Source organism: Pipistrellus hanaki, assembly GCF_964339955.1.
Source record: "Pipistrellus hanaki genome assembly, chromosome: 12".
NCBI lineage: Eukaryota > Metazoa > Chordata > Mammalia > Chiroptera > Vespertilionidae > Pipistrellus > Pipistrellus hanaki.
The window spans coordinates 21,088,176-21,102,587 of NC_140514.1; the positions used below are offsets into that span (position 1 = coordinate 21,088,176).

Here is a 14,412-nt window from a genome sequence, read left to right on the forward strand (position 1 = left end):
TTGCACCTACAGGTCAGAAATTTTTACAGTGTAATGTTCATTAGAGGTTAGTATCATATGTGTTTGCTAAATAAGGATACCTATACTTACCTCATGATTCCAAAAATTTCAGTTAGGAAAACTTATTTGAATTTAAATTATTTTATACCAACAATGAATTGATGATATAAAAATCCCCAACAAACACTGCCAGCTTTTGACAAATGCATTATTCTAGTCAGGTGCCATATCATTGCTCTGTACTTGTGTCACCTATGCAAGCATACTACGAGCTTAGTAATTCCCAAATGCCATCAACAGGCAAGCCTCACATTGACTAATTAAAATCAGTTCACTAAGTATATTCAGTATCAAAAGAGAAAAATGGAAGTGATAAAAAGTAAGATTGCAATTACAGAGCCTTAAGATGAACATTATCTTTATAAGCTTTATAATTATACTAGAGGCCCAATGCACAAAGATTCATGCAAGAATGGGCTTTACTTCTCTGGCTGCCAGCACTACTTTCACTCAGGCCTGGAGCCACCATTCTGCCTTCCCATGCTGCCCAGAGGCCTGGAGTGGCTGGGGCAGTGAGTCCCACCCCTGGCCACTCAGCGCCTGTGTATGCAAATTAACTCACCATCTTTGTTGGGTTAATCTGCATACTTACTTCTGATTGGCTAATGAGTGTTGCAAAGGTATGGCCAATTTGCATCTTTCTCTTTTTTAGTGTAGATAGCTGCAATATTTACAAAATAAAGTTATCTGCGTTTCTCAATTTCCCTTTGCTATGTTTTCCATTTCTCTTGCTTAAATAGCAACCTATCAATTACTTAGCTTTTGGAGTATAATAACGAGTTACTTAAGAAAAAAAATAATAAAGGATTAAGCTGCATTTCACTTAAATTTCATCTGAATATTAGGCTGTAGTCCACTTTCTTGATATTTCTTGGCTAGGTATTTTTTTACATCAGTGATTTTCAACCTTTTCATCTCAAAGATCACCCAAACGAATTGCTAAAATTGTGTGGCAGGCACACCAAAAAATATATTCTATTTTTTGCTGACCTGAACAACAACAACAACAAAAATAGGTATAACTTTGATCCATTCACACCAGCCAGCTATTATGTTGGCTGTTGTCATTTTTTTAAGACAATCCAAGGGAAAGAGGTCAGTGCTGCTGACTATATAGTCAGGTATTGCATGTCTTAAAAATTTTTGTGGCACACCAGTATGTCTCTTGCGGCACACCGGTTGAAAATCGCTGTTCTACATCATTAACTTTCATTTCCTATGAATAATGGCACTTTAAAAACGTCAACACAGTAATCAGACAGTGATACTAATGCCGTCAAATCCTTTCCTTTTAGGATGTCTCTGTAATACAAGATGGGAAAAAGGAAAATGTTGGAAACTTGTCTATGATCAGAATTGGGATCTATGCCGTTTTGCAGGTTGTTGCAAAAGGAATACTTGTGATTTCAAGTCTTTTTTGCATTGTTGTATTCAACCAGAAAGGCCTCTTCGCTGATAATCCGGTACTGGTAATCTGATATCTGCTGGAGTAAACTCCCTCATCTCTCATTTCACTCATGTGTCTCTCTGGGTTCAAACGTGTAACCCCCATACGTTTCGAAAACCATATTTTTGGTCAAAAACAGATTGTCTAAAATCTAATTAATTCCCTTGACAATGCATTTTGGTTAATGATCTAATGAAAGACCAAGGAGTCGGTGCATAGTCTCCTTTTTCAGAAATGAGCTTCCATCCAAACTGGCGGCCAGTGAGCTACCCACTATTTGTGTCCATGGCTTCTCCAGCCCACCAGAGTGCAGCCAGTGTCTGTTAGTGCTGATGGATGGGCAGTAGCACATATGGGTCCTGGTGACAGGGAACAGCTGCTGGAGCTTTGACTGATGGGGCAGATGATACATGACAACTTCTGCCCAGAGCCAACTTCCTTGCTCAACTTTCTAAATAATACATGCCCTGCTGAGCAGGCTTCCCTGGTATTTACCAGAACATCTTTCAAATCCCCAAGACTCTGGACTACAATCAACTGTTAAAGTGCCAAAAAAGTATATTCATGAGCTGCAAATCTATAACCTTGAAAAGCATCTCATAGTTAGTACAAGTAACTAAATGGCAGAAATTTACCAAAACAGAAATACTGGCTCAGGTGGCTTAAGGCTGTTGTGTGTAAATAACATCTACCAAAGTCACTTCCACTGAAAGAATTCCGTTTATAGTGGTTGCAGATGTAAAAAGAAGGCTGGTCTGTTTAATCTGAATGCATATTTCATATATCATTTTCATTCTCACACACTAAGCCTGAGGGCATTAGTAACTGAAATCAATAAAAAAATGACCAAATTGTGCTCCTAGCTAATGCTTCATATTGATCAGGCCTATTTTTAAATGACTATGGAACAAAGTCAAATGCTTTTTAAATGTGAAAACTTTTAAACAGTTACAACAGGACTGCAGAAAAAGAAACATAGCCAACACCAGGGAGAGGAACTACAGAATGAGCTGGGAATAGCATTCAGAATGACCTCTACCTTATTGGATTTCAAATACGTTTGACCGTGAATGACAGAAAACAATGTTTTATGCTCAGTAATCACTCAAACATGTGTTCTTTAAATATCCTATAACATTTTATTCTACATATTCTAAATTTTCACCCTAGAACTGAGCGGGATAAGGACTACCCAATACAAAGTTTCACTTAGAACTGAGTATGTAATACTCAGTACAAAGTTCTTTCTGGCTCAGAAGTACCAATAAAAACAAATGTGCTCTATGACAGTTGGACACAGAATGTAAATGGACATGTACTGATAATTAGCATGAAGCATTATGTTAGTGCTTGACAGATGTTCTTATTTAGCCCTGACAATAACCCTTAAAGACAGATATGTCATTCAGAAAAGGCCTACTGAGGTTCAGGGAGGTTAAATAATTTTCCCCAGGACACACAGCTATTTTCACTAAACGGAGTTTCATACCATACACATCCATGTGCGTCTGTTTATAACTGCAGCTATGTCAAAAATTAAATGGCAATATTTTGTTAAGCTATAAAATACAATACTTTTGGTGACATTTTACCAGCACAACTTAATGGCAGGTTAGTTTTAAACATTAGACAGTTAATACTGATAAATCCCACAAATAAATTGTTATATAAATGCATTTCAGTACACAATCTCTCACAATTCAGTGAGTCTCATTTCTCCACTGTCTCTGGAAGGCATTTCAGTTTGCTAAGGAGTGCTGTCTGAGCTGCTGTTTTTATTTAATATGTAATTTCACCCATCTTACTTAAAGTAAGAAAGTAGCATAAGTGCAACAAATGAGCACATCATGTTCTTTTCACGTACATCTGCACAAAGTTAAAATGCAGAGCTTGCCGCAGAGAGCATGCCTGTTTTTCAAACAGAATGCCATAGAACCTGAAATCACTGACATTTTCAACAGAAACTTGTTACAAATGCACTCCAAGAATAAAAGTCTTTGTAAGTTTTTTCCCCCTGAAGAATATGAAATTCTCAAGACGCATAGGAGTTCCGATGTGGGCATTCAGTTTTATGTAATCATTTCCAGCATGGAGAAAAAAAAGCTTAGGAGCCCAGGGCTTGGCTCATTACATTAAAGCAACGTGATATCCCACAGAGCACAGAAGAACCGTGGTGATGTAACACCATCACTTTAAAACCGGCCTAATATTAGCCCATATGTGTAGGCCAAACTCACAGGATTTATAACTCCACAAAGAACATGCTGCAAGGGCAAAGATCTTCTAGCTGTCTAGCCACTCTTAACACTTTTAAGAGAGCTTTTTGTACTTGTTTATTTTTATCCATTAGTTTTACTCAGCTTTAAAATCATTACGTCAATAAACAAAACATTAAATTCCAAGAGCACAGTAATTTTAGAAATAAAAACGTACAGATAAAACAGGTCATAATAGATAATACAGGTACACATTCAATGATATAAAAAAAAAAAGCTTATTCGAGGAGAAAACCTGCCGTCTTAACTGTGACTGTAGAGTAAGCGTTGGGACACACATGAAAATTTAGTGATAGTTTGTTATACTAAAAATATACTATATATTTTTAAATCTGCTGCACTTAATGTTAAAGGCTGACTATAAATTCCAACATGGCAAAGGAGAAAAACCACAGGAATTGATAAGGGTTAGCAGGTAGCAGCACACAATTAGATAAAAGGCAGCCTTGGTTTTACCCACCTTTCAGCAGTCAAATCGAAGGGGCAGCAATGTGAATTGCACTGTAATCATCATCAATGAATCGTTTCAAACTTCTAACCTCTTTGTTAAACTGAGACCCTGGACTGAGCCAGAATCCTTAAAAAACCTGTGCTGGTACAAAATCCATGAGTAATGGTAAATTCAAGTAGAGTGCATTCATGGAGAGGCCCCAGAACACCTACTGTGCTGTAGAAGCTGGTAGGTAAGTGAGGATAATATTTAAATTGCTTTTCTTAGCACTTAATCAACCACAGAAAGTTACAGCAAGTCATTTTTCACAAGAACTTACAGCTGACTGGCTTTTGAAAACTTACTGCAGATGAACTTTAAAAAAAAAAAGCAACCCTTTCAGAAAGGGCAATGAGGCTGTTCCACAAGTCCTTACAGATTCTGATCTGAGAGTATAGTTTCAAACGGTATGCAGCTACCTGGGCTGCAGCCGGGTATTTTCAGAACTACTGGAGACTTTGGGGGCACCTCCTGCATCTAAGAATAAAAACAACAGAAACAAAACAGGAGGAGCTGAAAAGGATAAGCTTAAGGAGTGTAGTCTGTCTTTCAAAAGACGCAGTTTATAAGGATCAGACTGTTAACCTGCTTCTAACTTTGGAAGAACTTACTATTCCTTCTTTTTGAAAGGTCTGGTATGCATGCACAGAAACTGGATACTTGATGCATGTTACATTAATTGTATGTAGGAGAACACATCCTTAGAAAGCTATTTGATTTTAGCAATTTAGAACAGAAAATTAAATTAGTAAAAATAAAAAGTTAATTAACTAAGATTTAGGATGCTCTCTTTAGAAATATAGTTGAAGACATTGCTTGTATAGTTACATCAAAGAAAATATCTAAGACCAATGAAATAACTGATATTACAGAGAATAAGTAGCACTTATTTTGATGCAGTTTTTCCTATGTCAGAACCAGGTATGATATAATGTGTGATTATAACTTAACTAGAAGCCCGATATACAAAGATTCGTGCAGAATGGGCCTTCCTTTCCCTGGCTGCTGGCATCGCCTTTCCACTCAGGCCCTGGAGTCATCCCTTTCTGCTCTAGCCCTGCCTTCCCACACTGCCTAGAGGCCCTGAGTGGCTGGGGTGGTGTAGAACGCCTGTGTCCCACCCCACCCTAGCCATTCAGTGTCTGTGTATGCAAATTAACCCACCATGTTTGTTGTGTTAATTTGCATACTCGCTCCTGATTGGCTGGTGGTGTCGTGAAGTTATGGTCAATTTGCATCTTTCTTTTTTATTAGTATAAATTAAAATTATCATTTAAAAACCCCAAATGTATATACATATACATTCAAATGAGTCAAGTATATAAAAATGAGAAGACATTGCTGAAATGCTGTGGTTGCTCTAAAGATTTCTAAAATCCTGTTTCAGGAATTGCCTTACAAATTAACTTACAAGTAACAGAAGAAAATCAGTTTTTCACATTTTTAAAACACACCCTAACCCCATGAAGAGAACCAAAAGTATCCCAACAACTCAAATTCACTTGGTTTAATCATCTTCTTCCCATTGGGTCCAGCCATTTTAAACACATACCACACAACCTCAAATGATAAAAGATTTGCTAAAAATCAGGCTCTTCAACAGAATGTGACAAAATGCTGAAGCCTTGGAGGATAATTTATAATTGCACAAAGGAGATGTGGTATATATACACAATGAAGTATTACACAGCCATAAGAAACGATGAAATAGTATCATTTACAACATGATAACATGATGTAAAGTGAAGTAAGTCAAACAGAGAAAGCTAAGAACTATATGATTTAACTCATATGTGGACTCTAAAACTAAAACTTGTGCACACAAACAGCAGTGTGGTGGTTGCCAGAGGGAGGGAGGTGGGGGAAGAAAGGGGTCCTAATATGAGGTGACAGAAGACTTCACTTTGGGTGTTAGGCATATGGTCTGATATACAGACTTTTAAAATTAGTAATCCACACATGAACTATATGTTCATGTAGACTAATGTCACCCCAATAAAATTCTATATAATAAAAGGGAAAAAAATCGCACATCCAGCTTCCTTATTAAGTATCATTTACTGTGGAGAAGACTGAAATTTTGGTAACAGAGTCTTTGCCCTGAATGAGCTTGCAGTTTACTTTCAATCAATGACTCTATGGCAGTTTACTTTTAACCAATGACACTATGTTGGAATAAATAATCTCTCACTTACACCTGCTCTGAGAGGTAGGATTTTACATGCAGGTAGACAGATACTTTGAAAGTGTTCATAAAGATGATTTCATTCTCTCAAAAAATTATTGTGGCTGTAGGTTTTCAGATAAGAGAATCAAAACTCAGATTAAGTGACCTTCCCAAAGTTACACAGCTGAGACCACGGGTTGTAGCTAAGGTAAAAGTTGTCATATATCACATCATCATTAGCACTCCTTACCCCTTTTACTGTGGGGGATTTTCGATGCAGACAGAAGATTTAGATCCCAGATAAAAATTTGGCACCCAGGACCACTGCCTGGGAGCAATTTATTATTTTTAAAACCAAATTCAAGAGGAAAAGGTTTGGCTCTGTTTGAGTTACTGAGTAAGAGTTGGAAAAAATTAAGTTAGTGGTTTCAAAGGCTGCAGACTCTCTAACATTTCAAAAACACTGTTTAGAATTCATATAATTTAATTTACTGGCTGTAAAGCCATAACATGTATTAGTGCCTGTGAATATTTGAAAGAGAAGGGCAAATTAAAAAGTTAGTATTCAAAAACATACAGGCTAGAGATGGTAGAGCTAAAATTAAACAGCTCCAACGCTACCAGGGGAAAAAGCCCACGTTTTAGGGTAAAGACGATCTCCCTTGTTAACAGCCCTTTTCCTGTGGATTCTATCTACCTGGACAAGGATTCCTCCTTTCGCGAAATTGGAAAATGCTTAACATCTGTCATTTCCATAAATGCCCTGGCTGTCCTCTGAGTGGGCAGAGTCATTTTTATTCCACTGAAAGAGTAGGCAATTAAGGTCAAAGTAAGTTGTGAATGGTCACACAGAAAGTCAGAAGACAGGCAGGAAGGAGGCAGGGAGGAGGGAGATAATGGAGACTAAGTCGATATCCTACTGCGTTTCAGGCTCCAGACTGAATGATTTAAACCTGGGGAAGAGAAGGGCAGACACTTTGGAGATGGAAGGGACTGAGGCAAGCACAACCTATGGCTGGCCAGCAACTCCTCACTCCTCCTCCCCCGGGAACTGACTGACAGGCTGCTCCAGACACGTAGGAAAGACAGGTCCAAGCCCAGGGTTAATGTTCACTAACAATATTAAATGACCTCAATGATATCCAGATCTCATGATAAACCCCACCCTCATCCCCCGGGAGACTACCAGTCATAAGCCACCCACCTCCCTCCCTTTTTTTATGGCTCAGCTTGACAGCCCCTTCTCAACCACAACAAAAATAACAGCAATAATAATTACAGCAACACCAGTAAGCTTATTATCCCAAGTGCTAATTCTATATATATATATATATTAACTTATGTAATCTCATGAGATATGTACTCTCTACATTTAACAGACAAGGAAACTGAGGTAAAAGGAGGTTAAACAACTCTCCCAGATCAAACCGGCATGATGTGAATCCAGGCAGGCTGGCACTCTGCTGATAGAGGGCTTCCTTCCTTGTGATACAGCCTTTACTATGGGTTCTATCCACAGGAAAGGCTAGGGATTCTTCCTGGTACCTCCTATCAGCCCTGCCCCACACATCGTGTGGGGTGTGTGTTGGGAATGGCGTGTGAGACATTTGATACAACAATCAATTCCTAAGAAACCCACAGTCTGATCATCTGATTCTCCAGTGGGTAGATTCTCTTTCATCATTTTTCTCTTTGTGAAGGCACTTTGGAAAATATGATGAATGTTAACTTCCTGAGAATTACAGTAAGATGTTTGAGTTTTAACTACTAACAAGAAAAAAAAAAATCCCTTTCAATAATTCGTCTATTTATCATGTTTAGATTTTAGGTTTGACCTCTCTTCTATGATGTTATGTTTCTTTATGAAAAGGCAATATAATATTGTCTAATCATAGCTCCATAGAAGTTAATGTAGGTAACTATTGATCCACATCCTAAGATATCACTTATCAAAAGCCAGCAATCATTCTGCCGTAATTTTCATGTCTGAATGCTGCCAACTTTTGTGAGGCAAGACCAGAAAAATTTAAGATCTTTCAAATTTGCAAATAATTTCTTAGGTCTGTTAACTTAATCTTCATTTCTTTTACAGCATTTGTAGTTGGGTTTCTTTTCCGGCAAGGTTCCCACAAAGAAGCATGTTTTTACCATTGCAGAAGGCAGTTGGCGTGAGAATGCAGGGTAAAGCTGCAGTAAATTTTAGATGTGGGAGGAGGTGAGCTAGACACTCTCAGTAGGCTAAATGACTTACCCCTCAAAAACATTACAAGTCATTGGCCTTCCGGGTGACAGTCGAAACTATTAATATTAAATCTGTGAATGTCATTGCTCTACTGCTGCTGTTTTGTTTTAAAATAAAAACAATCTAAACTTCTTGCATTACAGCTGCAAGCGGTTCAAAAAGAAGAGTTCGGAGACGCTAAACCCTTGAACAGGAAAGAAAAAGACTTCAGCAGGGCCCTACAGCCCTATCCGGCTGGACTTACTGCCGGTGCATGGCAGAGGGCAAGGGCATACCTCTACAGGCCTCCCACCATATTGCTCCAACTGCTTTTAATCCATGAGCCTCAGATAAGTCCTTCTATCCAGTCACAGAGCCCTTGTGTATCTGTTGCGTTAATTCTACCTTTTGTGTGTGGGGGTTTCCTCCCACCCCCAGACTTACTGAGATATAATTGACAGTGTAATTTCAAGATAATACACTTATGTAACTACAAAATGATTACCACCACAGCATTAGCAAACACTTTCATCAAGCTTCATAATTACTTTTTTTTTTTTGTGGTAAGAACATTTAAGATCTACTCACTAACTTTAAAGTATATAATACAGTATTATTAGCTATAATCACCATGCTGTCCATAATATGCTCAGAACTTGCTCACCTTACAATGCAAGTTTGTACCCTCTGACCAACTTCTGACTTAAAAACCTGACACAAGGTTTTTATAAATTAAGAATAAACATTGCTTGGTTTTTGTATGAAGATCCTTACTTTTCCAAGTACAATAATTATTTGTTTGGGTTATGTGATTCTTCTGTCCCAGACCTGTATTTTGCATTAATGGTTGTTTACTCTCTGAAAACATACTTTTCAACATAGAGTATAAGGGTCAATAAGAGGTACATTATCAGAAATAAAGGGAATATCATAGTACTACTATTATAGTACAGATATTGACATAAATCACTCCTTGGTATCCATTTCCCTAGTCCACTAGAAGGGTATTGCATGTCACATTCCTACTACACAGGCTGCTAACCAATTCTAGAAACTGGTCTTTTAAAACGTCTCCCTAATGGCTGAAATGGAAATAACAATTAAATACTAGCTAATGCTTTATCAAAATGAGTGCCGAATGACAGTCTTGACATTAAATTTCCTGGAATTTTTCAAGTTGAATCAAGAACATAACTTTCAAGCTTAACTATCTGGAGTGAATCAAATTCTCAATGCAGCAGATTCTTTGGGAGGCTGCCAGGTCTCACTGTGACATGTACAAATCAGCATAATCTGCAGCACAAAGCATTACCTCCTGGCATCTTATTCAAGGAAAAGGGGAAATCAGATACTCGGTTTGGATCTCTTGATCAACCAAGATGGGAGGACAAAAACAGAAGAGGCATGGGGGAGTAGCAACCGCTAACCAGTTTCTGGGCTTCATTTTACTCATAATGTAGCAGCACTTTTACTCCTAGCCCGTATTACCCAGCACAATGAAACCACTCACACATGGGGACACCGTGACCATTTCTGGTTGATGACAACAAATGGTAAATGATCCTCTTTCATGGTCTGTCTCTGTTTTCTAGTCTATAAAAACTAGGAAGGCTGGGTTCTGAACACAATACTCTGTGGAGCATGAGATTCAATGTGGGGAGGTCCTCAAATCCCTTCAATCCACAGGGGATTCTGAAAGAATTACTCACTCAACAGGTGGGACAGGCACTAGCAGAAATAATGATCTAGATGTTCTATCAACAGTTCTGTTTACACGACTGCAATGACCTCAGCCATTTTAGTCTACAGAAAAAATATTTAGGTTGAAGGAAAGCTAGACATTTCATTTTGCTCCTTGACACTTAAAATTGCCAATTCTTGAGTAGTCCCTTTCCTCGGTGTTCTTCTACGTAGCCAACTTTTTATTTTCTATTGCTGTTGTTTATTCTTTCATTAAACAAATATTGCCTTATCAGTCTGTGTTCGGTGATGGGAATAGAATAAACCAGATTCATAAGGGTCCCTGCCTTCCTGTAGTTTGCAGCCTAAAATTATAACTAACTAGCCCAGCAAATCTGGTATGAAAATTTCAGGTGCATTATTTATTTTACAGGGACAAGGACAGGTAGAGAGGTTCACAGTTTTACTTTAACCACAATATTCCTTTTGATAATTCAAGTCTATTAAGTGGGGTAAAGGGGAGGGCGGAGGCCCACAAAAAAAGAAACTTCTTAATTATAAAATTTTAAATCTATTTTTCTTTTTCTCATTTTTATATAAGCCTAGAGGCCCGGTAAATGTATTTGTGCACTGGTGGGGTCCCTTTGCCTGGCATGTGCTCTCTCACAATCCGTGATCCCTTGGTGGATGTCAGATAGCTGGTTTCGGCCCAATTCCCGCAGGCCCATCCAAACAGAGGTGAGCCTGATCCTGTGCATTGGGTGTCTGTCCCCTGGTGGTCAGTGCGCATCCTAGCGACTGTTTGACTGGCTGTTTAGTTGCTTAGGCTTTAAAAAAAAAAAAAAAAAAAAAAATATATATATATATATATATATATATATATATATATATATATATATATATATTAGTTGTCCCTTAAGATCCTTGATTTCTAAGGTCAATTCAATGTTCCCCATATTTTCTTATATTCTTTATGGCTTCATTTTTTTAGTCAATGTATTTTGTTGTTGGCAATTTCTTTCATCAATTAGAATTAGCAAAACAGTGCAATAGGGCCTGAAGAATACAAAAATTATTAGAGGTGATTTATGTCCTCAAGGAGCCTTCCAAAATAGGGAGGATAAAACTTATCAATAAGCATAATAAGGTCAATAATTAGTACGTGCCTTCATGAAACACAAAAATTGTTCACAGGAGACAGGGGTCATTTCTAGACAGGGAAATCTCACAAAGTCAAGAATGACTTCAAGGTTTTTGGATTGAAAAACAGAAAGAATGAATCGTCATCATCTGAAATAAGAAAAGCCATAGTTGGAACAAGATGTTGAGGAAGACCTGGAGTTCAGTTTAAGGCATGTTAGGTCTGAGATGTCAAATAGGCAGCTAGAGTGTGGAAGAGTGGATGGGGCGGAGGACATGAATTTAAGAGTCAAGTGCTTATGGAAGTCTTTAAAGCCACAAGACAATAAGAGAGAGATCACCAAGGGAGTGATCAAAGTTTAGTTCCCTAACTTCTTTCACCCCCATTCCCCTCCATAACAACGAGTTTCACTTCGTCTTGTTTCACTTCGTCTTCCAGTATCTCTGGTATTCATATTACTTTTGCCATTCATACCTTTCATCCAATCTGTCAGTAAATCACATTGTCTCTATTTTTAAAATATAGTCAGGATCTGACGATTTCTCACCAACTCTTCTGCTATCATCTTAGTCATCATCATCTTTCACTTGGTTTCTTAATTAGTCTAACTGGTCTCCCTGCTTCTACTATTGCACCTTATCATATAGTCTCAACACAGCAGACAACAGAATCCTTTTGACATGTACATCACAGCATGTCACTCTTCAGCATAAAATCTCGCTATCACTCCCAAATCACTCAGAATTAAGGCCAAGTCCCTAACATAAACCTCCCAATGCCCTTTTGGCCTACTTTCCTATTTTTCACTTCCTTGCTCACTGGGCGCTAGCCACACTGGCTCTCCTTGCTATTCCCTGAACATGGCAGTCCTGCTTCCACATTATAGCCTTTACACTGTCTGACCCATCTTCCTAGGTCACTCTTCCCAGGATGCCTGCATGGCTAACTCCTTTACCTCCACCAAGACTTTGTTCAAATGTCACCTTGTCAATGAGACCTACCCTGATTGTTCTATTTAAGTTTCAAGCCCTTACCCATCATTCTGATAAATCCTGATCTCCATTCATCTGCTCTTTCTCTTTTTCCCACATCACTTATCAGCTTTATTATTCTACACAGCTGACTTATTATGCTGATTGTATACTGTCTCTGTCCTTGAGAGCAGGGATCAATGAATGTATTCCAAGGTTGCAGTATTCGAATACAGCAAACACCCAGAAGGTATATGCTTAATAAATAAATAAGAGATCCTGTTCACTCTAGCCCAGTTAATGGAAAGTCGGTATTAACCATTCATTATGGGACGACAGAGAAAGACCAAGTTCTTTTGTTTATTTGTCTGCCTTGTTTTTGTGTGGGGCTGGTGGATCTGACCACTTCTTATCAGCTCTTCCACCATCATCTTACTCTCAGTCATCATCATCTGGGAGAAGAGGAGGGAGTTACACGGGAAGGGATAAAAGGAAGAAACAAGTTTTACTTTTAGATATATTGAGTTTGAGTTGCTAAGATAATTATGAAAAAAAGTCTCTTACAGACAAATAGATCTGGACTAGAGATGTTGAAATGTAGGGTTGGAATTATCAGTGGAAAGATGCGATATAAAGATGTTCTGTGAGTGGATAAAATCACCCCAGAGAGCCTGCAGGACAAGAGGAGAAGGTAGCGAAGGTAAATAATTCAAAGAATATATATATGTAAAGGGCCAGAGCAGAAGAGAACTCAGAGAAGGCAGAAAATGAAAACAAAAGTCATGGAAGGTCAGTAAGCTGATGGTGTCAAATGTGGCAGAATGAGTAGGTGGTTTAAGGACAGAAAGAGACCTCTGCTTTTGACAACAGGAGATGACTAGTTGAAAGAGTACTTTTAGAAGTACGGTTCAGAGAGAAGCCAATCTGTAAGGGGCTGGGAGGAAGCAAGCAGTAATAATTAGAGGTAGGTTATTCTTCTGAGAAGGTTTGGCAATGAAAAGAAGGAGCAATGAGATAGAAGTTCTGTGTTAGTAAGATAAAAGGCGGTGCTGCTTTTAGCTCTGAGAGAGTGGAGAAAGGGAGACCACCACAATAATATGTCTGTGGGACAAAATGAAAGGAGTAAGTGATAGAGACATTAAAGATACAAGAGTCATAAAACTTTACAAAGCTAAAAGACCTATTCACTTAGCTGTCACCACCTCCTACCCCCTCCCCAAATATTTCGAGGTGAGGTAACAACACAGAGAGACCAAGACAATGTCAAGGTTGAGGGGTGAAGGTGGGGGGAAAAAGAATCATGAGATGGAAGGGTAGCTTAGAAGTATGGGACAGAATGAGTAAAGATATGGAGATAATCTAAGGAAGGGGATTGTAAGGTAGCTTTGAATTCTTTTAGTAAAGTACTCAGGTAAATGTGAGAAGATCCTGAAATAAGTAAAAGAGATTTAGAACAAAATAGCTTCTTCAAAAGAATATTGAAGGAAATCTGAAAGTAGTAAAAGTAGGTCTCTTAATCCCATGTTCCCCTTATACCTTCTATAATATTGATTCTTTGATTACGTTTTTAAGTTGACATTTCCTAAGAATCTTGCACTATTCAACTGTCTTCTTTTCTCTCTTTCTGAAAAACATCTTCTGGCAGAGATGGGCACATCACTAGGATGAATATGCTATTCCTGCTCTCTACAAGTTCCTCTCCTAAAATGAGTAAATACCAAATATGATCACCATCAAGCTGCTTATTTTGAAATGCACACACCTCATTCCAAAACACAAAATGAAAGGGAATTCTTTTTAGTGCAAAATTCAGGAAACATCACATCTGCAGCAAAACAGCATAAAATTCTGCATACTCTAAGTGAAGCATCCATTTCCTATAGATCCTTTAATAAAATAAATAGGCAAAGCTTCCTTTATTGGAAGAGGTAATGTTTTCTCCAGAGGAAAGGCAGAGTC

At 38.2% G+C, this 14,412-nt stretch overlaps 1 protein-coding gene across 4 annotated transcripts in view; it reads right to left on the reverse strand.

Moving 5' to 3' along the window:
* The window catches only part of SRBD1 (S1 RNA binding domain 1), a 145,059-nt gene that overhangs the window by 4,264 nt on the left and 126,383 nt on the right, over positions 1–14,412 (reverse strand). The gene's annotated exons all lie outside the window — the stretch shown is intronic.